Below are 23,994 nucleotides of genomic sequence, written 5' to 3'. Positions count from 1 at the left end.
GAGCCACAAGAAGCCTGAGAGCCAGCTTTTATTGAAACAAGATGCTGCTGTAGTGAAACAAAACACAGACTGAAATCCATCTACACTGGCAGAGTAGTATGGTTATTGAGTATTTGCTTCTCCAGCCAGAAGGGGCTGTGTAGACGACTGTGTGAATGAGAGGAAGAATAAAGCACTGAAGCATTTGCATCTTGCCTAACATGAATGATTTAAGAATAGACATATATCACATGCGTCTTTACTAAGAATATATGTGCCTATGAAGATTTACTGCTTATTTTACATTCAACTCAACCAGCGTTCTCATTCGCATTGAGCTAGACACCATGCAATACAGATTGTGTATGAGAAGCTTATTGTTTACAAAGATGTGATATCCCACATTCCATTTTTAAGCCAGTTTTAGAAATATTGTTAAGGATGGTGGGAAGCATCATAAGCTAGCCCTCAATTGTGTTTTTGACAAATAATATACCTAAAGTAAAAGACCAATACAAGGAAAATGAATTAAAAATAATGCTGCAGGAAAAGTAGAAATTTAAACAGGAAAAGAATAATTGGATATTGATTTATTTTTCTTGTTTGTAATCTTGAGAAAATGACTTAATTAGTAAAATGAGGAAAAAGATGAAGACTTGTAAGTCTATGAAGGACATTTTAATGTACTTCAGGGATTGTAGAGTTTCAATGCACTGATGCTTTATTATACCTAATTTACCTCAAAAATATGACTTTCTTTTTCATTGATATAAATTTCAGAGTCATATAATAGATATTGATTAAGCCTGTTATATACAAAAGCTACTGTATTATGTGCTGTAAGAGATACAAGAATTGTCCAAGACAAGTAACCCTTTATCAAGGTGCTGGCAGTTTATTTGGGGAGATAAAACATACATGGTACAAAAGTGTATATAATCAATACCATGTGCAGAAATACAGACCAACAGGGAGATACGTCATAGAAGCATGAACCTCAAAGACATAGAGCCTTGGTTTTTAATACAGACTCCACTGCCTCCAGCTAAATAACCATGAGCAAATTTCTTAATTTCTTAGAGCTTTGGTTTTCTTACCTATAGAAAGGGGACAAAGTGATTAGGAATGTTAAATGATATAAGGCAAATGGCATACCTAATAAAGACACAAGGTCAGTACTTAATTGGTGTTGGTTCTCACCCTTCCTGTGGTTAACAGAGGAGTGAAAAGACTCACTCTACCTCTACCTGATGGATTAGTGAGGAGTAGATATTTGAATAGGACCTTAAAAACCTGGTGGAATTACAGTTTATTTTATTTTATATTTATTTTATTTTTTAACTACCCAACACCTAAACTCCCTTCTGATAACTGGAGCATTCTCTTCCTTATGAGTTTTGTGGAAAACACCACACACTCATTTTTCAAATCTCTTTCCAGGTAGAGTTGGTCAATCAGCCATTGCAATTATTAACAACATTCTCATATTTCGATACTAATGTTTCAACTCTAGGTGATACCTAATAGACTCCAGGCTGAGGTTCTTTATCCATTCCCGCTATATTCCATCTTGTTATGTACGCCTCGTTCCCTACCCACAATTTTCTTTAGCTATATGTCTTAAATTCTTCTGGTGTTTGCCTTTATGATTTTAAATGATTATTTTTTAAAACTTATTCCTTGATTTATTATCCTATGAAAGTATTTAAAAAAAAGTTGTGAAAATACTGCATCAACCCCTTCTTCCACCACTTCTCTCCATTGTCCCATCAAATTTTTGGTAGTTGTGTAATTTTTATTTTGTCAATGTTTTAACATTTATAATCTTAGTCTTACAGGCATTGTGCATAAGGTGACTCTAAAGACACCGGATAAAATGCAGTTTTTACGTGATGATTGTATAGTCACCGTAGAACCATGCAGCATGATTGAATCAATAGAGAAAGACATTTAATCCTAGATCATTGAAAGTTTGTTATTCGAACGAGAAATATCTCAAGCACCAAGATCCCTACTCAGTATTTTTCACATATCTTTCTATCTCCCTTTACTTCTCACTGTCATACTTAGTTTCCATTGTGTGTGGCAGGGGTTTTATTGTATATAATCCTCCTCTTTGGGTTCCTTTGTCATTTACTCAGAATAATCTACTTAAGTAATTTTTAAATATAGGATATGTTGGTGTTAAACTCTCTGAGTGCTTACATGTCCAAAAATTTAATTCCACATTCATACTTAATTGATAGTTTGGCTAAGTACAGATTTTTTTTTCCTGCTAAGGACTTTGAAGGCTTTGCTTCAAAGTCTACTAACATCCAGTGTTGCTGCTGAGATATTTTATATCAGTCTGCTTTTCATTCTATTATAGCTAACCTTTCCTCCTTCACCAAAAGCTATCAGAGTTTTCTCTTAATTCTTCAAGTTCTGAAATTTTACAAGGATATGTCTAGGAAACAGAAAATAGCTCTGTTTCCTCTAGGATAAGGAGGAATATTTAGATATTTGCTACTTTCTCTTTTGTTAGATATTTGCTACTTTCTCTTTTGTTTTGTTGATTTTTTCAAATAGCTGTGTTGCTTTCTTGTCCATGCATCATTATGAATCAGGATCGTGGTTTCCTCTGTGGTTGATATATACGTTTGCCTGGTAGGCCTCACCAATGGAGAAAAAAAAAAAAAAGGCTGATTTCCAGTTTCATGTAAATGGCTGACTAGGTTTTGACTGACAGGTAGGGAGCAGGCAGGCTGGTTGGAAATTCCAGTGATTGTAAAAGGCAGGGAACCTTTCTACTGGAGGTAAGGCACTTTTGCATGCACCATTTCTGAGTGGAACTGTCCTTTTTTGTTTCCATGTCTTGCTTGGTAATACAGAGGTGCTCAGTCTCTGCTCTGCTTCTCTCTTAATCCCCAGTACCCTCCAAGGAATCATCTCTGAGCAGACAAATAACTTTATTCAGAGAGTAGATCTCAGGCTTTGACCACAGAGCAAAAACTTCTGCTAACAATTACTTGATTTGGACAGAGAAAAGAGAAAGGGCCCAACCAAGCTCAGAATGCTTTCTTTAGTAAATTATCCATCTCCTACTATCTGTAAATGTTCAAAAGAAGCCCACATGTCTCTGGAACTGTGGGACTTTTTTTTAATCTACCTATCCATCTATTTCTTTTTCTATTTACTTCCATATCTATCTATGTATATGTATATATATGTATATTCATATATATTTATAACTATTAGCATTGTGTACCTTTTTATTGTAAAATAAAGCTGAAATACAGAAAACTATATGGAACAAATGTATACCTTAGTGAATTATTCTAAGGCAAACACCACCTTTATCAAGAAATAGTACTTTTCCAGCCTCCCAGATGTCCCTCCATGTGCAATCACAATTGAAGCTTTCTTCCTCCCTCCTGACTGTGATATTAGACATTTGCATTTCTTTATGTTTTTATGACCCATGTATGCATCTCTAGACACTATTGTTTAGTCTGCTCCTTTTTTTACCTTGATATGTCATTGAAGTCTCTATAGATTACCCCTTCTTTCTTTAAAATCTATTTGTTGAAGAACCCGGGCTATTTGATCCATAAAATTTCTTCTTAGTCTGGATTTTGCTGATTTCAGACTCATGGTACAGCTCAATGTGTTCCTCTGTCCCTTGTATTTTCTGCAAGTTGGCAGTTGGATCCAGAGGCTGACCTCTGGAGATTCAAACCCTTTGACAAGAATTGTGTTCTTCCATCAGTAGACACATATGGCTGGCTATTTTTGCTTTTGTTTTTGTTTTGTTTTGTTTATAAATTTATTTATTTATTTGTTTTTGGCTGCATTGGGTCCTTGTTGCTGCATGCAGGCTTTCTCTAGTTGTGGTGAGCGGGTGCTACTCTTCGTTGCAGTGTGCGGACTTCTCATTGTGATGGCTTCTCTTTTTGCGGAGCACAGGCTGTAGGCACACGGGCTTCAGTAGTTGTGGTGCATGGGCTCAGTAGTTGTGGCTCGCAGGCTTTAGAGAGCAGGCTCAGTAGTTGTGGCACACGGGCTTAGTTGCTCTGTGGCATGTGGTATCTTCCCAGACCAGGGATCGAACCCGTGTACCCTGCATTGCAGGCAGATTCTTCACCACTGTGCCACCAGAGAAGTCCCCTTACTGTTTCTTAAATATGTCAAGCATGCTCCCATCTTTGGGCTTTGTATTTGCTGTTCTTTTAGCTAGTAATTTTTATTCTGTGAACTGTCTGGCCATGCACTTTGCCTAATTTTCTATTAGGTTGATGGTATTTTTCTTCTGAGTGTTCTATTATAATTGAAACTGCTATTCCAAAAGAAACATCATGAGTGGTGTGCTGGTAATCGACACTGGTGTGCTTTCACTTCTAACACTGGTAGAGAAAGGAGACAGTGAAAGGGACAAGGGCTTAAAGGAGAGATAGAAGAGCTCTCCAATTGCAATATCTTTGGGGACTTTTTTTTTTGCATCACTGATTTTCCTTATCCAGATCATTCTTTCAAGCCATTTTCCTGCCAATTCTAAAAGGCTTTGAATTTGTTGAGCAACTATTATGTGACCACCACTAGGACTTGATACATGTCTGACCTCATCTTCTGCTATTCTTTGTTGTTTTCCCACTCCAGTCACCTGACCTCCTTCTGTTCAATGAATAGAACTGTCCTCCCACAGAATCTTTGCATTTGCTGTTTCCTGTGCCTGGAATGCTCTTCCTCCGCCTATCTACATGGCTGTCCTCCATTTAGTCATCTTCCAGTGACATCTTCCCTGACCACCCTACCTAAAATTTCAGTACTTGTCCCCGAAGTTGTCTATTCTCCCTTGATTTATTTCTTCTCCTTAGCCCTTGTCATTATCTAACATTCTAAAATCTTAACCTACTTATTGTTATATCTTTTGTCACCTCCTTTAGAGTATAAGCTCAAAGGGGACAGGTATTTTTGTCTGTTATATTCACTGCTCTATCCCTGAAGCCAAGAACAGTGACTGATGCATACTTGGTACAAAAACTCTTTGTTGAATTAATTAATGAATCTAAAAGTGAAGGACAGAGTCTTTGACCTTCTATGAGTTTGTACTCTCACTGAAGAGAACACAAACACTAATCCATAAATAAAACACCTAAAGATATAAGTGTCTAGTGATGATGGAATGGAGTACCTAGAGTAATGTAAGAAGAGATCGCTAATTTTGCTTTGGAATTAGTAATGGGCAGGGGGAAGTGATGCCTGAGTTGTGTCATAAGATATTGATAAACCTGGATTGGAAGAGAGACATATGAAGGCATTCCAGAAAGAAAGAGTAATATGAGTTGGGTTAGGTATACAACCAGTTACGCTGTTCTGATTAGAAAGAGGAACCAGGTAGAAAGTAGTAAGAATTAAGTTTAGCTAATACCTGAGTATATCAGTCAGGGTCCCAGCAAGAAACAGCTGTTATACTCAGAGTGAGAATTCGAGAAGGGCGTACTGAAACAGCTACTTATAAAGGTTTAGGCAGGAGTGCAGGAAATAGCAAGGAATATTGCAGTATTCTGGAACTGGAGCTAGTAACAGAACAGGGTAGCTGTCACCACCCTAACGTTGAAGGTGAGGAAGGAGAGAGTTGTGTAGACAGGACATCTTGGGAGGTGTTGTGACATTCCATCAAAGGACATAGCTGCCCTCAAGTGATCTACAGAAAGGGAGCAGATCTCCTCCCTCCCACTGATGCCTTAATTGAACCAAGTGGAAGCCAGAGCAAGGGGCCAGTTGATGCATTCAGTTCACAGAAGTCAGGCTCCACAGCATGCAGCCGAGTGAAGAAGGACGCAGAGTAGATCTGGAGGGGCAAGTGGAAAGTATCCAGCACCCCGAGGTTAAGGTAACCTAAAAACCCTTGCTAGGAAGCCTTGAGAACCACTCACAGAGGTCATCATCCCTTTGGTTGAGAAATGTTGCAATTTTTTTCCTGACTGTATACAAATTATATCCTTCTTACAAGACTGTTTTAACCACATCTTCATAATGAAAACATTGCTCAATCTGGCATTTGATTAGTACAATACATAACACAAAATTACAGAAGTTCAAAGCATATGAATAGAGAAATGTTTTTAAAAAAAGAAATCAAAGCACCAGCCAATATATAGGTGACTCAATGACCAGTGAAACTCTATGAGGCAAAGCCATTTTTAAAAATTGAGTAATAGCCTCAGTAAAAATGAACTATATTCTCTTTTTTGAGCTCTGTTGTTTATATTCTACCTTCTAACGCTCTTCTATTCCAGTAGTCAGCTCTGCCTTTTCTTGTTTTACTTTTATTTCTTCAAATCTTCACCTATATTAGCCATTGGTATTTACCTATTTCTGTGTATATATTTATAGTTATATAAAATAAATATTGATTATGTACATGAAGAAAAAGTAGACTTTAGCTTTACCAAAAGAAACAGACCAGATACCTATAACTCCTTCCAGCCCATACCTATTGTGGAATTCTATGCCAGTTCTTGGTAACTGTTCCTTGACAAAACATTGTGTCACAGCTTCACTATCAGGGAACAGAGAAAAAAAAATTGGATACATGTGCAGACAACCACTGTCTTTGGCTCCATAGCTGTCTACCTTGAGTACTTGGAACAGGGTCTCTTTTCTAGCTACACGTCTATTATGACCTAGGCAATTGTTCAAAATTTATCTGTACTGAAAACATAATTAGGTTATTCACAATAGCAGCTGTAAGCCCTCTCATTATTTAGTGATTCTTAAATTGGCTTAATTCTTATTTTCAGTTTCTTTACTCCTGCAATATTATTTTATTCGTACTGTAGTGCAGGTTAGCCTCAAATAGTTCGGGACCTTAGTACAAATAGTAAATCTTACAGTTATTATATAATAACTGTAAGAATTCAAAATTCTTTCAGAATTCTGGCTCTACCCAGGACAGTATTCCGAACTTTCTAGGAGATACAGGTAATTCATGTAACCTTCAGCTCCTTTTTGAGATAAGCCATTTTCTATGGTTGTTTTATTTAAATTAATTTGAAGCTATTTATTGATGCCTCCGTATGCAAGCATCTGAATGTATCCAAAGATGAACTGTACCCACCCTCTACCCTTAAGGAGCTTACAGTCTAATAGACAGAAAAAATATCTTTAATACAAATAGTGAATTAGGTTACTCAGAGCTGAAACAGAGTGATGTGGAATTTCAAAGCCTGGGGAGATCACGTGGTTCAAGATTAGCTAAAGCGGTGAGTAGGATTTTAATAGGTAAGGACCAGCTATAGGCAAGAAAGTAACTGCTTTAAGCTCCTGTTTATTCATCTGTAAAACAAAAATAATATTATTTACCTCATTGAGTTTTTGTGAGGATTAAATGAAAGAATGAATATAAGGTACTTTGCAAAGCTCATGAAAAGAGCACAATAAATGTTAGCTTTAAAAATACCCCTCTCATAAAATAGCTAGCTAATGAGAAGCAGCTACATAGCACAGGGAGATCAACTCAGTGCTTTGTGACCACCTAGAGGGGTGGGATAGGGAGGGTGGGAGGGAGTTGCAAGAGGGAGGAGATATGTGGATATATGTATATGTATAGCTGATTCACTTTGTTTTAAAGCAGAAACTAACACACCATTGTAAAACAATTATACTCCAATAAAGATGTTAAAAAAGAATACGCCTCTCAAAGTTCTAGCAGCAGGAATAGACAGGTGGTGTTGGGAGAGTCTGACACTACACCTGAGCATAGGGTTAGTGGAGAGGAGTAAGGAGAGATAAGGCAGCAGAAGAAATTTGAGTGAGAACTCTCATTCAGCAAACATTTATTAAATACATTTTGCTTCCTGGAAAAATAGGGGGAAATGGGAAAATGGTATTAGAAACTAAAGCCGACCTGTTAGGGTGAAGACTCTCTTCGCTTGTTTCCCACTGTGTCCCCAGTGCCTACAAAACAGAGCCAGGCACACATTTGATGTGGAATGACTATTTGTGGGATAACTTTACCTTGTTGGAGAGATGATGAGAAGAGATTCCATAATCCTCAGCATGAGGAAATGAGACTCCACAGAGACAAGTGGAGGAAGAAGAAGGAACATACTCAAATCTCAAAGCCTCTGCTAGGAGAGAGAGAGAGTGAGAGAGAGAGAGAGAGAGAGAGAGAGAGAGAGAGAGAGTGTGTGTGTGTGTGTGTGTGTGTGTGTACATATGTAAGTGCATTTCTAAGGACGGTAGATGTGCACAATGGGTATGTGGAGGCCGGCTGGAGCAGTGGAGGGGGTAGAGAATGCTATTGCTTTCCGTAATGAAGTAAGCGGAGCTAAGTTGATAGGGGAGCCAGATGAGTGGGGGAGCTGCAGAAATGATAGGGAAGGAATTTTGGAAAACCGAGAAAGGGCCAGGAATATGGTGATGTAAAACCCCTATCTCTCCAAAATTCAAGGTGTTCACACGCACACCCTGTGTGGGTGTTTCATACAAACCAAGTGCCAAGTACTTGTGTAGTACCAAGTACCACACCTGGATTGGTACAGACCAGGGGGAACGGACAGGCCAAAAGAAGTTCAATACCAGTGATGTGTGGTAGGAGCTGGACTTCAAGCCCCTCGAACCCAGGAATTTACAAAAATCTGGAGGAGGGCATTGGACTTCCCATCAAATGAGGGTTAGGGAGATCAAATCATTTGAAAAATTAATGTCAAATGTAAGGTAACTTTGGCTGCTTTGGTCATTGTAACTGATAACCTGCTGGCTAATTTTGGCCCAGGAATCATCAGCTCCAGAACAGGATCCATGTGATTTCCTCCCAGGTTTTGTGCTCCTCCTGGGTATTCCTCCGTCACCTTTATTATGGTCTTTCTCCTGTATTGTAATTATTTATGTTTCTGCCTCCCCTATTAGATTGAACATTCAAGACTGGGCAGTGTCCAAGCTCATCAGCATCAGTGCAGCTGGGAGGCTACAGCTGGAGTTACACATGTTTGTAAAGAGACACTGAGGCCCATTAGAGAAGGGAGTCAGAAATATAAAATCCAAGCCCAGAATCCACCAGTTAGGAACCAGAACAACCAAAACAAATAAACAAAAACATCAGAGACAAGGCTTCCCTGGTGGCACAATGGTTGAGAGTCTGCCTGCCGATGTGGGGGACGCGGGTTCGTGCCCCGGTCCAGGAAGATCCCACATGCGTGGAGCGGCTAGGCCCATGAGCCATGGCCACTGAGCCTGCGCGTCCGGAGCCTGTGCTCCGCAACCGGAGAGGCCACAACAGTGAGAGGCCCACATACTGCAAAAAAAAAAAAAAAAAAAAAACCATCAGAGACATTATCAGGGGCTCAGTTGTAAAATTTTGACATAGCCATCCACGTAGCCACTTTTATCTCCAAATCTTTTTTTTTCATTCAATCATTTATTCAACAATATGTAGGTTAAAATTTTCTTTCAAGTCATGAAGGATTCCCCCACCCTTCCCCAATAAGTATTTATAGAGCAAAAAAAAAAAAAACATGAAGGATTCACTTTTATAAGAATTGTCCTCCCACTGTAAACAACTAGAAAATAAGATAAAACATATAAAACAACTGTTTTCAGACATTCTACTTAGGTAGTACAGGAATGTGATCTCTGAGAGACAAAAAACAAAAGAGGTGAGCCCTGTGATTGGTCCAGATAACTGGCTGGAGTCAGTTTCCAAGACACAGTCTGGGAAAAGAGAACCCACAGAGAGGATGGTAGTCTTGCTGAGCTGAGAAGCCTGAGATTGATCTCTCCAAATCTTTAAAATAAGGTGCTTTGGGATCTTTTTTGGTTTGCACTTGGTTTATCTACCACCACCATTTTCTGAAATTTTCAGAAAAAAAAATTTTTTTAATTTCAACAATCACAACAGTGGAAAAAATTGGTATTCCTTTTTCTGAAAGGCTGTATTTATTCTTAACTGTCCTAGAAAGGATGGATGTGAGCTTCATGCACACAGTTAACTACTTAATCCACAAAAAGAAAAAGAAAAACTTCTAGTGATTGTTAACACAAAGCCAAGTGTCTGTGCTCTGCCTTTGTGTGGATGACAGGGTTTGTGAGGGTATTTTTCCCTGTCTTTACTCTCTTGCCATCAAAGGAGGAACCAATTAGGCCAAATAATAATATTTAAAATCTGACAGCCCTTGGGAGCCTGAAATGAAAACCTGAATCTGCCATGTGGATGCTTTAGAGCCTGTGTTCTAAGTGTGACCAGGGACTCACCCCAGCCTGAAGCCACACATACTCCCAGTGCCTGGACATAGCAGAACTAATTAGAGAGCTAGGATTCTCTGCATCTGAATGTCACTCTTTATATTTGTTGATGCAAGTTAGAATCCCTCTTCATGTCATATAAGAACAAAAACAGAATAGCCTAGAACACAGTGAATAGTATAGAATACTCAACTTGTCCTTGTGCCTACAACAAAGCAAAAAGGGCTTGAGAGGGATTTTTAACATGTGAAGTGTTTGTGCAGAGACTTAGGACTTCTGTGACTGCGTGTACAGAAGAATTAAACAACAAAAGCACAAGTTGAAGAATTTGTGTATTTTGCTGCTGTGACTTCTCCCTGTATCCTCTTCTCTTTTTTTTTTAACTTTAGATGTCTCTTTTGATAAAGGAATAAAAATTAAGTCTTTTATAAAGGAAGGTAAAAACATAGTTTTTAATGTAAGCCAGATACTATACATTGCTTTTATTGAATTAGCCAGAGAGTACAGTATTTTGTGTGTGTGTCACAGGCAACTCTGTGTACCTGTACAGGCATCAGGACTAGAGGGTGCATGCATGTTTTTCTGCATTGCCATCATGTGTCCTAGCACAACCATGTGTGTAAGTTTGTGTGTGTCTAAGTGTGGCCGTGTGCAAAGGAAAGGGACTCCTGCTCCATTATTCCAAGCAATTAAATTCCGACAGCACTAGGATGAACGGGAGGCCCTGATTTTCTTTTCCTCTGCAGTAATTGCCTCAGCAATCATCTTTGATCAGGGAAGAGCAGAGGAGGAGAGTCCTGAAAGTTGACATCCCTGGTATAAATATATACATTTACATACACAGGGGCAGCACAGCTCCACAGCTTTTTACTGACGTCTCTGACCTGAAACCATTGTAGCTCCATTGACACTTCATTTAATTGAATCCTTCCCTAGCAGTGCAGAAGCCAGAAGACTTGAAAGGGGGAGGGGAGAGGAAGGATGGGTAATCAAGGCAGACTGTTCTGCTTGAATGTCTAGAAATGACAGGGAAGTAATTGCTTTTGAAAAGCAAAAAAACCGAAGTAGCACAATTTGTTCTATTTAGCAAGATGATAAAAGGGGATAAAGATATAGGGGTTTTGCCCCAAACATACCAAAATCCCTATTCCTGAAAATAAAACTGATTTATATTTCTGTGCAAATAGGAATGAAATGGTGTTTTTTAAAAGAAGAAGAAAGAAAATACAATCCTAAGAAAGAAAAATCCAGAGACTTTCCTCATTCAAAATGGCCAGAGACAACGGTAAGTTCATTCGGAGCCCAGAGCGACAGCACAGCCCCTTTTGTCAGCTTCAAATCAGTGAGCCGGAGGGTCAAATCAGTTTAACCTGCCTCCGTGAAACATCACCCACCCGCCTGACCCCAGAGCGGCCTCATTTTTATGGATGCAGAAGCTCATGGTGTAATTCATTCCCCTGCACACCCTGCTCGTTCAGTCGTCTGCTTTTACCACAAAGGTACACTGCATATTCTCTGCCGGCTGAACAGATGAGATATCAGTCTGCTTCCTGCTTAATGCAGGAGTTACCCTGCCTTACAGCTGAAGAGTAATGTCCCTTACCCGACATCAATCTGGGGACCTAGATCAGCCATGCAAATTAGCGCATGTCCACAAACTCAGGGTTTTAAAGAAATCAATCTGGATCTGGAGGAATCAGGAAGCAGGTTTAGGAAAAATAAAACGTGAAGGATATTTAATAAGCTTTGCTTCCTTTGTCATGAGCTCTCCATATTTTCTTTTTTGGTCATACGTTAATGAGAACATGAGAGTGTGTGCACAGCAAGCAGCTGCTTTGCCCTCTGGTTTAGTACAGGGTCCGAAAACCCCAACATAATAACAATATGTTTCTAGTATATAGCACCTTTACAAAGCACTCTCACGTACATTGTTAAATTTATCTAGACTTTTCAACAACCTTGAGTAGTAGCAATAGCATCAGCTTTATGACCCCTTATACAGTTCAGGAAACCAAGGCCCACATAGTTTAAAAAACTCACGCAATTTTTCACTGTTGACAAGGAGGACAGAAGAGATTTCTGAGGTGCAGCAAGAGGAGCCCACTTCTGGACCCCATATCAGAGGGCTCTGCTCTGGCCCTTCTCTGGCTACATCTCATTCCTTCCCATTGCTTGAGGATGGGATGAAGGGAGGGTACCCACTCCACTTACCAGTCCTCCCCACCTCCAGATCACACTCCACTACGCAGGACTCTCGAATTTCAAGTGTGCTTCCAAGACCTGTATGGGACTCTTCCCTAGGGCCTTCCTCTTGGTCTGCACCACTAGGCCCAAGGAGTAGCCAAGGGACGACTGTTTGCAGGAGCAGGGAATGAATGTTGGATGTGCAGGGAGAGTGTTCACACACATGTTCATGAAATCATTCATAGCAAGGAGCAAAAGCAGGGTAGAAAGAGGAGGGAAATGGGTTGGAGTCTGGGGACTGTGAGCTAATCACAGCTGTGATCTAAAGTCCAAGGATTCCTAACTAGTACCTGGCCTTCCAGAGTGTTATGAAGATATATATATATATATATATGTGTGTGTGTGTGTGTGTGTGTGTGTGTGTGTACATGTATATACATATGTACACAAATATACAAGTAGGAAGATAGAACATATTTTATGCAACCATTTGATATATAACTTTTAAATATTTAGATATATGGTATGTACACTTCCATTTAATCTTTCACCCCAGATTCTGCAAATGTTAGAGGTAGGCCAGTTGAAGTAGCATTGGTGTATATGGTAGAGATAAATGAAAATTTGGAAGAGATTATGTAATCTAGATTGGCATAAATTTCCATTAACTCTCTTTAAATGCTCAAAACAATTTATTGGCCTTCATAATTCCAGCAGTTTTTCCAACAATTCATTAAAATCTGAAGTATCAATGTCTTCAATAATTAAGGGTACTAATGATGGATCTGATGACAAAGTAAACAAGAATTTTATGGGGTTTTTTGGTGGTTTTTTTTTGAGGTACGCGGGCCTCTCACTGCTGTGGCCTCTCCCATTGCGGAGCACAGGCTCCGGACGCACAGGCTCAGCAGCCATGGCCCACGGGCCCAGCTGCTCCGCGGCATGTGGGATCTTCCCGGACCGGGGCACGAACGCGTGTCCCCTGCATCGGCAGGCGGACTCTCAACCACTGCGCCACCAGGGAAGCTTGGATTTTATGTTTTATAAGTGTATTAACACAAGCTTTGGGTTAATTACTTTGCCAAGTTCCTAAATAATACTATATTGCCCTGAAAATGTTAATAATATCTTGGATAAAAGTGAAACATTTCCTCCAGGCAATTACTAATTCATCAGCGAGAGCAGGATTAAAACTTTGCCCCAGATTCTTGACTAAGTTGATCAGCTAGAGAGCAAGAGAGTCAATTCTGAGAGAAGGAAGGTAGCCCAAAGCAGATGAGAAAATGTATTCATGTGTCTCCCTTCAGGAGTTCACATTTGGTTTCTATAGAGATCCTCCTGCTAACCTAAGGGACAAGCTAAATCTCATCTCTTCCGTGAAGTTCTCTCTCCTAACACTGAACTTCCATAACACTTTGTATGGAGATTACATGAGGTCACATGTGTAGGCAGAGTCATGAAGCCTCTAGTATGGAATTTGGGTTTTCTTCTGGTTGCAGTGATGAGTTCCTGGAGGGTTTTCATCATTGGAAAGATGCTATCCAGTTTACATTTTGTTCATTTCCCCATCTACCTCTTTATGCCAAACCATGAGACCCTTCAAGGGATAAACTGTCTTACCTACCCTCATATCTTCCACTGTCTGAGCAAAGGACCTGTTTCTTAGCAGGCAGTTAATAAATAGTTATTGAATGAATGAGCCTCTAATGAATGTCTGCACCTAAGCCTAAGCAAACTGCTTCAAAAAGAGACACAAAAAGTTCATCAAACAGCTAGATATAGAATTAACTGTATAAGCCAGAAATCCCACTCCTAGGTATATATCCAAAATAATTGAAAAACAGATATTCACACATATATGTGTACACGAATGTTCATAGCAGAACTATTCACAAAGCCAAAAGGTGGAGACAACCCAAATGTCTACCAACTGATGAATGGTTAAAGAAAATGTGGTATAGCCATACAATGGAATATTATTCAGCCATAAGAAATGAAGCACTGATATATGCTACAACATGGATGAACCTTGAAAAAATTATGCTAAGTAAAAGAGACCGGACATCAAAGGTTACACAGGTCACATTCCATTCATATGAAATATCCAGAATAGGTAAATCCATAGAGACATAAAGATAGAAAATGGTTGCCAGAGGCTGATGAGAGGAGGGAATGGGGAGTGACTGCTTAATGGGTACAACGTCTGCTTTGAGGGTGATGAAAATATTTTATTTATATGTTTTTAATTTATTTTATTTATTTATTTTTGGCTGCATTGGGTCTTTGTTGCTGTGCACGGGCTTTCTCTAGTTGCGGCAAGCGGGGGCTACTCTTCGTTGTGGTGCGCAGGCTTCTCATTGCGGTGGCTTCCCTTGTTGTGGAGCACGGGCTCCAGGCATGCGGGCTTCAGTAGTTGTAGAACGCAGGCTCAGTAGTTGTGGCTCATGGGCCCTAGAGCACAGGCTCAGTTGTGGTGCATGGGCTTAATTGCTCCACGGCATGTGGGATCTTCCCGGACCAGGGCTCAAACCCGTGTTCCTTGCATTGGTAGGCGGATTCTTAACCACTGCACCGCCAGGGAAGCCCTGAAAGTATTTTAGAACTAGATAGAGGTGATAGTTGGACAACATTGTGAATGCACTAAATGCCACTAAATTGTACACTTTAAATGGTTAATTTAATGCAATGTGAATTTCATAAGAGACAGACACACAAACAGACTTTAAATCATTTAAGAAATTTGTCAGATAAAGGAAAGAGAGAAATGGGAGGAAGAGGGAGTTAAATAAATTAGTGGCTCAGAAGGTTTTTGGATAACAGGAAGACTTTTGTGTATTTTAAAGCAAAAAGGAAAAGACTGAGAGCAGGGTAACTCTGGGGTCTTCCCAGGTCTGGGAAGCTGGAGACTCAGACATAACGTGACAGTAAAGAGTTTGATCATACACTCTGGTAAAGAGCGTTGCAACTGGGATAACTTCAAGGAGAAATGCAACTGGAAGGAGCATTAGAAATGATCTAGTCCACACTCCCTATTTACTAGTTACTCCCATTCAAGTGACTTTACCAAGCCCACAGCTGTGTAGTGGAAACCAAGTCTCCAGACTTACTGGGTATAACAACTATGTTTATTTTTACTATATTAATAGTTGGGATTATCCACAAAGACCATTTGCTGTTTAATCTGTTGTTTATCCTTCAGTTTTCATTTTTTATTCAACAAGTGTATGTGGTAAAGTGCTAGGAATTCAGGAGGCAGACATGTTTGGCAGATGAGTCCCACTTAACCCTAATTATAACATGTGTGCCATTAACTCCCAAGGCCCGGTAGCCTAATACTATTGCCAAGAAGCTAGCACGCTGGGGATTTATTTATCTTTGTAGCTCTGAAGTCTGATAGCAAATGAAGTGTGTTCTGTGTGTGTGTGGTTATGGGTGTGCCTATGTATGAGAGGTATCTTTTATTAATTAATTAACTTTTTAAATAGGAAATCATTCTTAGAATGCAAAAAGTACAAAAGGTACACAGTGAAAATTCTCTTTTTCTGTGTCTCCCACCTACCCAATTCCTTTATCTAATGGCAATCCATGTTATCCAGTTTTTGTGTGTCCTTCTAGAGTTATTTTATGCATATGACAAACAAATACATGTATGCATATACTCCTCTCCCCATTTTTACACAAATAGCATGCTGTATACCCTGGTCTGTACTTTTTTATAACATCATGTTTATAGATATTTATGTTTTTTTCTGGACCTCTCCTGTTATCTATTTTATTTTCCTGAAATGGATACAGAGAAGGAATTTCTATGTAGGAGAGTCCTCAGTCATTTCTATAGCTTCATGATACCCTATTGTTAGATAAGCCATTATTTTTTTAACTAGTCTCCTACTGAGAGACATTTAGGTAATTTCTAATCTTTTGCTATTACAAAGCTGCAATACATAGCCTTTTACATGTGCCATCTTACATGTGTGTGCAGGTATATCTGTAGGATAAATTATAGAACTGGACTAGCTAGGTCAAAAGGTATATACATGTAATTTTAACGTATTTTGGAAAATTGCATCCCATAGAGCTTGGTGCTTGTTTCCACTCCCATTAGCAATATCTGAAAAAATTTGTTTTGCCACATCTTCACCAGTACATTGTGTTGTCAATAATTTTGGAGTTTTGCCAGTATATTAAGTATAAAATGGTGTCTCAGTGAGGATTTAATTTGCGTTTCTCTTGCTTTGAGTGAGATTGTTTTTAATATGTGTAAAAGTCATTTTATTTCTTTTCCTATGAAATGTTTGCTTGTTTTCCATTAGGTTATTGGACTTTTCTACATTGATTTATAGCAGGTTTTTGTATACTATAGAAATTAGCAATTTGTTTATGATATGAATTATAGAACTTCCCAGTCTATCTCTCTTTTTACTTTGATTATGATGATTTTTGCCATATAAAAATTTGTTTTATTTTTGTTACAGTGACCTTATGTATCCTTATATTATGACTTATGGGTTTTGTCTCATATTTTGCAAGGACTTCTCTCACTCCAATATTATTCTTTTTAATTCTCTCCTTATTTTTTCTAGTAATTTTGTGGTTTTATTTGTATGCTTTTAATTTATCTGAAATTTATTTTGATGCATTTGGTACATTGTTGGGTGTTGTCCCAACACCATTTTTCCATCACTGAGCATACAGTAAACACAAATGCAATTTGTGTTTTTCCCTCCAGTACAACTTGAATCAAAATATGGCTTTGGATTTCCTAATGAATCAATATTGATTGAATTCCTATTATGTGCAAGGCATAATTTCAAAATGTTTTCTTTCTAATTTTCCCTTCGAGAAGAAATGTAGACAGGATTTTAAGCCTTGATATCCAGAAACTTCTCTTAGTAGGTAAAAAAAAAAAAATCTTCAACAACAAAGGGTCTCTTGCTATCAGTAGGAACTAGTTATAACTCTCCAGTGAGACAGTGTGCTAGTTCAAGCTGCAAGCAAAGAAAACACAAATGGTTCTTTGTAGGTATGAGTCCTCCTCTGTAACTAGGGCAAGAAAATTAAATAGATGACAGGACAGATCTTTAAAACCACAATATCTATGAACATGAGATCCTGCTATGTATATAAAGACAGTGATGATAGACATTATGTAAATATTCACTTGAAATAGGGCTTGTGGGCTCAAAATGCACCAGTACCAAGAGATTCTAAAATAAGGCATTGTCTTTTTTTTTTTAAGTGAATCACGCTGTATGGACACAGCAGGGGTTTTTTGGTTTTTTTTTAAGAAAATGTTGGGGGTAGGAGTTTATTAATTTATTTATTTGTATTTGCTGTATTGGGTCTTCATTTCTGTGCGAGGGCTTTCTCTAGTTGTGGTAAGCGGGGGCCACTCTTCATCGCGGTGCACGGACCTCTCACTATTGCGGCCTCTCTTGTTGCAGAGCATAGGCTCCAGACGCGCAGGCTCAGTAGTTGTGGCTCACGAGCCTAGTTTCTCCGCGGCATGTGGGATCCTCCCAGACCAGGGCTCGAACCTATGTCCCCTGCATTAGCAGGCAGACTCTCAACCACTGCGCCACCAGGGAAGCCCCAAGGCATTGTCTTTTAAGTAAACTTTGCTTTAATATAAGAAAGAATACCATGAAGACTGAAAACCTCAAATCCTGTATTGAAACAATTCTAGTTACATAAACTATTAATAGGAACTCTATGATTTGTTACAGCTATTGATGAACTGTTCCTCCAGCCTTACTTTACTACAGTCTGTAATCACTGGCTATTTACTCTTTGACCTAATAGCCATCATGCGTCTAGCCCAAATCTACTAATTATCTGACATTGGAAACATCATACCCTAGAAAAGATTCTAATAAAAACCAAGTTGAACTCTGTATTGCACAGATTCATAATGTGCACATGTGTATGTGTGATTTATCCACATACAATGTTAAAGAAATATCTGTGGGGAGGGTGCAGGAATAAGAGCCAGGGCGTATGAGTCACAGGCAGAGGAGAGAGCAAAATGCAAGGAGCAAATACAGGGACACCCACTCTTTTAAAGAACATACAGAAACAGAGTGTGAACAGGAAGGAGAGGCATTTACAGTTTGATATTGCCCATCTATATCATAAATAGCCCTGATTGAAAGCAGCTCCAATAATACATCAAATTCTATAAATCATTAATTTTCAAATCTCTCTCTCCCATTGGGGTAAATCTACATTTGCTACAAGGCGAGAGACAGTTTTATTTTGGCTGCTCAGAGCACAACCTTCTCTGAAAGCACGTGAAGAAAGAAATTCCCTATCGGCCCCTGTTCTTCTTAGGGCTATGAATGACTTTGCCTCTATCTAAACCTGCTAAGGAAAGGCTAAGGGCATTTATCTTATGCTGATTCTAATATAAAATGAGAAATTTTGGATGATTTCATTTTTTTGTATCTGTCATCAGAGAAGTGGGGATGTTAATGCCCACCCTACAGAGGTTTTCTTATGGTACATCAAATAACATGTGGTCTAGCAGGTAGCTAAACTTCAGTAAAAGGTAATGATGATAGTGATAATGATCAGTGTCTCACGAGACAGAGGTGAGTGAAAATGACCTGATTCCATCATGCTTGGAATCATCTAGTTCCATCTAAGTCTCTCTACTACCAAAAACCCTTACTGCAGATCGAGCCTGGGTCCATCTGGGGATTTGTGAAGCAACATTGGCTCCTCCAGAGCACCAGCTCAGGCTGACCTGGTGACCTCTTGATGTTACCACATTACTTATTCCTACTTCTTTTGTGAGGCCTAGGAATAATTTTTGAAACAGTAGTGATAAAAAAAAGTTTCTGATGAAATAATGAGCCTTCCTTATTTTGAGCTTTCCTTTGATGCTTGCGACCTCCCTCCCATTGTGGCTCTTTGTCCACCATTGAAAAGGCCAGTGTCCTCAATTTGTGCCCAGCTGGAAAGAGAACACTGAGCTGAAGAGTGCAAAGAAGCAAAGAAGTCACACTGAGATGATATTTTCCTTTATGAGACATTGCAGCAGTAATAACAGAGAGAATGTCTTATGAGCTGACCATCAGTTTCAAATACGGAAAATGTTTCCTGGCTTTGGGGCAGTCATTATGCCCTTACATTTTAGATGTCACTAACAAAGCAAGTGAGAGGTTTGTCCTATATAAATAACATATTTAACATAAAGAGAGAAAAGAAAATGATAAAAAGGACTGCTTCCTAAATCCTGATATGTACCAAGAGTCCTGCACATTTGGTAAGAGAGTCGCATTCTTGATCCTGATGCTTTATTCTTATCCCTCTCCAGTTCACTTTCTTTTTTTCATAATGTCTTGCTATTTTTGTATGATTTTGATACCTTCTTTTATGTCTTTAATTACTTTCAGTATACTTATTTTGCAGTCCAGATTGTTCTATCACCTGAAGTTCTCAGAGGTCTAAATCTGCTGTTTGCTTTGTCTACTACTCTCACTCATGGCTTTTAGTTTTGTAACATGTCAGTACATCTTTGGCAGGGCTTTCTCTACAAGAAACCTAGGTGACCTATATGAAGCTGTGGCCCGCCAGAGTATTTCTCGATTTGCTCCTGCCAAATGCCACAAGAATATTACCAGCTTGAGACCAAGTTTGATTTTCATTCTTCAGCTTACAGGTCACTGAACTTGGTGGGTAGTAAATATGATAAATTTCCAAACCTGTAAAACATAGTCACAAATTCTCAGGGGAGACTTTCTGAGAATTTCCCACCCATGCACCAAGAAAAGACAAGCACCCTGTGATAACAGATAGATTTATTTTCCCTAGGCCATCCTTTTAAGGGTCACAATTTTACATGGGAATTATCCGTTCCAAATTCCTGACTTTCATGGGCCCTGTCCCCATAGGGGGTTAAAACCTAATCCCTGCGGTCACTGAGACTGGGAAGTGCTCCTCAAGGCAGATACATTTTCCATGGCTTACTCCTCTCATTTCAGTTCCCTCTTTGTACCTGAAACTTGGGGAGTTCTGTACTTGCAATCTTAGCCATTTTTTTTGGCCACGTAACATGGCTTACAGTATCCCAGTTCCCCGACTAGGGATTGAACCCGGGCCCCGGCAGTAAAAGAGCCAAATCCCAACCACTGGACCATCAGGGAATTCTCCTTAGCCATTTATTTAAAAGACTGTATGTTCTATTTTATTCGGAACATCTGAACATTTTTGGTGGAAGCGTTTTTCAGATACCTGTTCCACCGTATGGCTGGAAATAGAACTATCAATTCATTCTTCGTGCTGCAGCCAGAGAGAATATTTCAGCATACAAATTTGATTCTGTTATCAGTCTTACTTAAAACTGGAGTTGCTTCCCAATGATCTTAGGGTGGAAACTAAAATTCATAACCTACAAGACCCTAAATGGACATTACCTACTTCCCCATCCTCATGTTGCACCATATCCCTTCTCATTCTCTGTGTTCTACTTACACTAGGGTTCTTTCCAGTTCTAGAATGTACCTCACTTCTTCTTACCCTAGCAACTTTGCACATTCTGTTCCCCCTTTCTTGAACACCCTCACATTCCTCCAGTTCACTCACCCTTTAGATCTCAACATAAATGTGTAATTGCTATTGTCTAGGTAAGTTGTCTAGTTGTCTAATATATGTGTATATTGACCCAGGTACCCTCTCCTTTATTACACCTATCAGAGTTGTGCTTTTTCATTTATTTTTGTAATTATTTATTTAATGTCTTTCTCACCCACTGGACTTCAAGCTCTGTGAAGGCAGGTGCCATGTCTGTTCTTATTCACCATTTTTATTAGTCAGTAAAAGTAACACTAGCTTCTACCTTCACGCTAACACAAAAAAGTCCTGAAATCTCAATAATTTCATAACATAAAATTTTATTTCTAATGCCATAGTCAGATACAGATTAGCCAACTCTTCTCCAGCTGGACCCCAAAGACCCAGATTGTACCACCATCTTCAGCATGTTGCCATCAAGGTCACAGTGGAAGGAAAAGAGAACACAGGATCTTGTGGGAGATTTTTATGAGCCAGACCAGGCATGCATCACTTCCACCCACATTCCATTGGAGGGAACTCAGTCATAAGGCCCTATTACAAAAGAGCTGGGAAATATAGATTACCTATGTATCCAGGAAGAAGAGGAGAAAATGGTTATCAGTGAGCACTCAAGGCTCTGCCACACCATTGTATTTTCAACAAAGAGCAGTTCCTGACAATAGGAAATTCTCAATAAACACAGATTGAATGAATCAACAAATGGATGAATGAATGGATGGAGGGACGGATAGGTGATAGAGGGTGGAGGATGGATGGATGATTTTGTTGTCAATGATTCAGCTAGTCTGTGAGTTCTTGAAGCGTAGAGACCATATCTGTATTGTTCATCATGATAGAGAAGTTTAGGGCATATATTAGGAGCTCACACAAGAATAAATGATCCCCACTACTTGGGAGATTTCGTGGAAGAGATGGACTCCTAGTGGATCTTTAAAGAGTATGGAAAAAATTGGAAAAGCAATTTAAGAAGTGAATTTATGAAGGAATAGATAGGGGAAAATGTAGAAGAAAGGTTAGTGTGAATATGGTTGAGAGTAAAAAAGGAAGGAATCAGTGGAGAATGGAGAACCTTAGAGGGTAATGCCTCACCAGGCTAGTGTCATCTAAATACTGTGTCTGCCAAGTCCCAGACTCCATCATTTTCTCTTTTGATGTATTATAACCTTACACCTAGGAATAAGGGTGCCTCTTTAGTGAAATAGCACCTTTTCCCCTCCCATTTTGACCCTTAGTGTTTAAAATGAGTAAAATGTGCTCAGGAAGTATGTATTTGGATTAGTCATAAGTTGGTACTACAGAAGACAGTTTGCCCCTAACCATGCAGAATGGTAAACCACACTAGTTCCAGCCCCAGCTGTCAGGCCAGGATTTCGCCCTAGCCCTTCTCCAATCAATACATAGGACTGCCTGGTGCCATCGGGAAGGAGCTGTATTTTAAAAACTGAATGAAGTAGGACAGCCAAAATCTTTCCATTCTTTATGTTCTCCTCTGCTTCCTGCCCAGGAATGGGGACCCCTGAGATCTGCAGGTGAGCTGTATGAGGGTGCCACCCTCCCCTGGCCCGAGAAGGGGCCAGGGCTACAAAAGTAGCCAGCCCTACATTACAGCTTCTGAAATGCACTGTCAGAGTTAGTGACAGGGGAGCCGCTCTACCTCTGGGGCTACAGCAGTGCAGTGAGCTCTAGTGGATCAATACTTTAGTCTTGTCATGCTAATTGCTCATTGGTTGACATTCATGATCCTTCCTTGCTCCCTCCCTATGTAAACTCTTTACAGCTGGAACAGCGAGATGCAAAAATCCTGAGCCTTCAAAGCCAGCTCCTGAAGAAGAGAGAGGGCCTGGCAGCTGAGGTATGGTGCTCCCCCATTTTCTTGCCCCCCCCTTATAAAAGCTTCATGTGTTTCTGCATGTGATGGTGTGATAGGGAGACGCACGAAAAAATGCCTAGGGTTAACACGCCTGCAACAAGTAAATGGTATTACCTTTTTAGAACAAAACAGTATCTCCCCTCCTTCCCCTCCTCTTTCACACCCGCCCCCCCAAAAAAACCCAGAAAATAGAAAAATACCCACCCTTTCTATGAGTTTGGTTTTGGTCCTTCTTCTGTTTTGGTGAATCATTCACATTCCACCAGCTCACAATGAACATGTATCTGTACTGTCCTCTTTGCTCCCTGACTAGGGCATGTCAGACTGAGCTGCCATGTGTGTGTGTGTGTGTGTGCATGTGTTTGTGTGTGTGTGTGTGTGTGTGTGTGTGTGTGTGTGTGTGTGTGTGATCACGCCTACCATATTGGCTTCCTGTCCCTGGAACATCAGCTTTTCTAGCTGGCTGAGCCTGTCCCCACAACGACTGTGGCCACTGAGACCACACCAACTCGTACCCTGTAAGCTTCAGGCCTGTGCTATGCAGGGTTTTGTTAAGCCGTTTAGTATTAATTGATTTTTTTTCCATTTTTTTCTTTCTTTCCCTGGGCGGGTCAATAGCTGGATGCTTCAGGAGCAGAGGATCTATCAACTGCAGACCAAGCATAGGGAGACGCAGGCAGACCTGGAACAGAAACCCGGCCAGCTCCAGCCGCTCCAACAGTTCTTGGTAGCCAGACAGTCGGCAGCAGGAAGCATGCCACGGGCCACGAGGCAAGAAATGACCCAATCCTCGAGGTCTGGTAAGTTCCCTCACTTTTGGAAAGTAAGGCAAATGATAACCAAGCTTGTTTTTCCTTCCTTGAAAGGGTCAGCAGCATTTCTGCTGATTTCAGTTAATGAGTTAAAGATCAAAATCAGGATGCCCCCCACAGATCTGCGAGGATGGAGGGGTTGTGAGGGAAGAATGGGAGTTTGCGGGATAGAGGAGGGCTAAACAAACTCTGATCCTATGCTGAGCCACTGCAGCCAAGCAGATGTCCTGAGTATCGATCCCTGCATCTTATTGATTTCCTCTTGGGGCCAAGAATGGGGTGGACCTACGGAGGACAAGAGGAGAACCGACACCCTCCCAGAGGGCCATGCAACCATAATCAGTGATA

The 23,994-nt window shown here is 39.9% G+C and overlaps 1 long non-coding RNA gene across 1 annotated transcript; it reads left to right on the top strand.

Annotated features, from left to right (window-relative positions):
- The first annotated feature begins 11,394 nt into the window (after positions 1–11,394).
- On the top strand, positions 11,395–23,607 carry LOC114905281. Its single transcript, XR_003796141.1, has 3 exons — positions 11,395–11,488; positions 22,742–22,816; positions 23,453–23,607. It is a non-coding gene; the product is annotated as an uncharacterized LOC114905281 (long non-coding RNA).
- The last annotated feature ends 387 nt before the right edge of the window (positions 23,608–23,994 follow it).

This window comes from Monodon monoceros, unplaced genomic scaffold, assembly GCF_005190385.1.
Source record: "Monodon monoceros isolate NGI ecotype Baffin Bay Population unplaced genomic scaffold, NGI_Narwhal_1 Super_Scaffold_10, whole genome shotgun sequence".
NCBI classification, from domain to species: Eukaryota; Metazoa; Chordata; class Mammalia; order Artiodactyla; family Monodontidae; genus Monodon; species Monodon monoceros.
The sequence above is the reverse complement of the archived record's forward strand: the minus strand, read 5'-3'. Positions and strand labels throughout refer to the sequence as shown.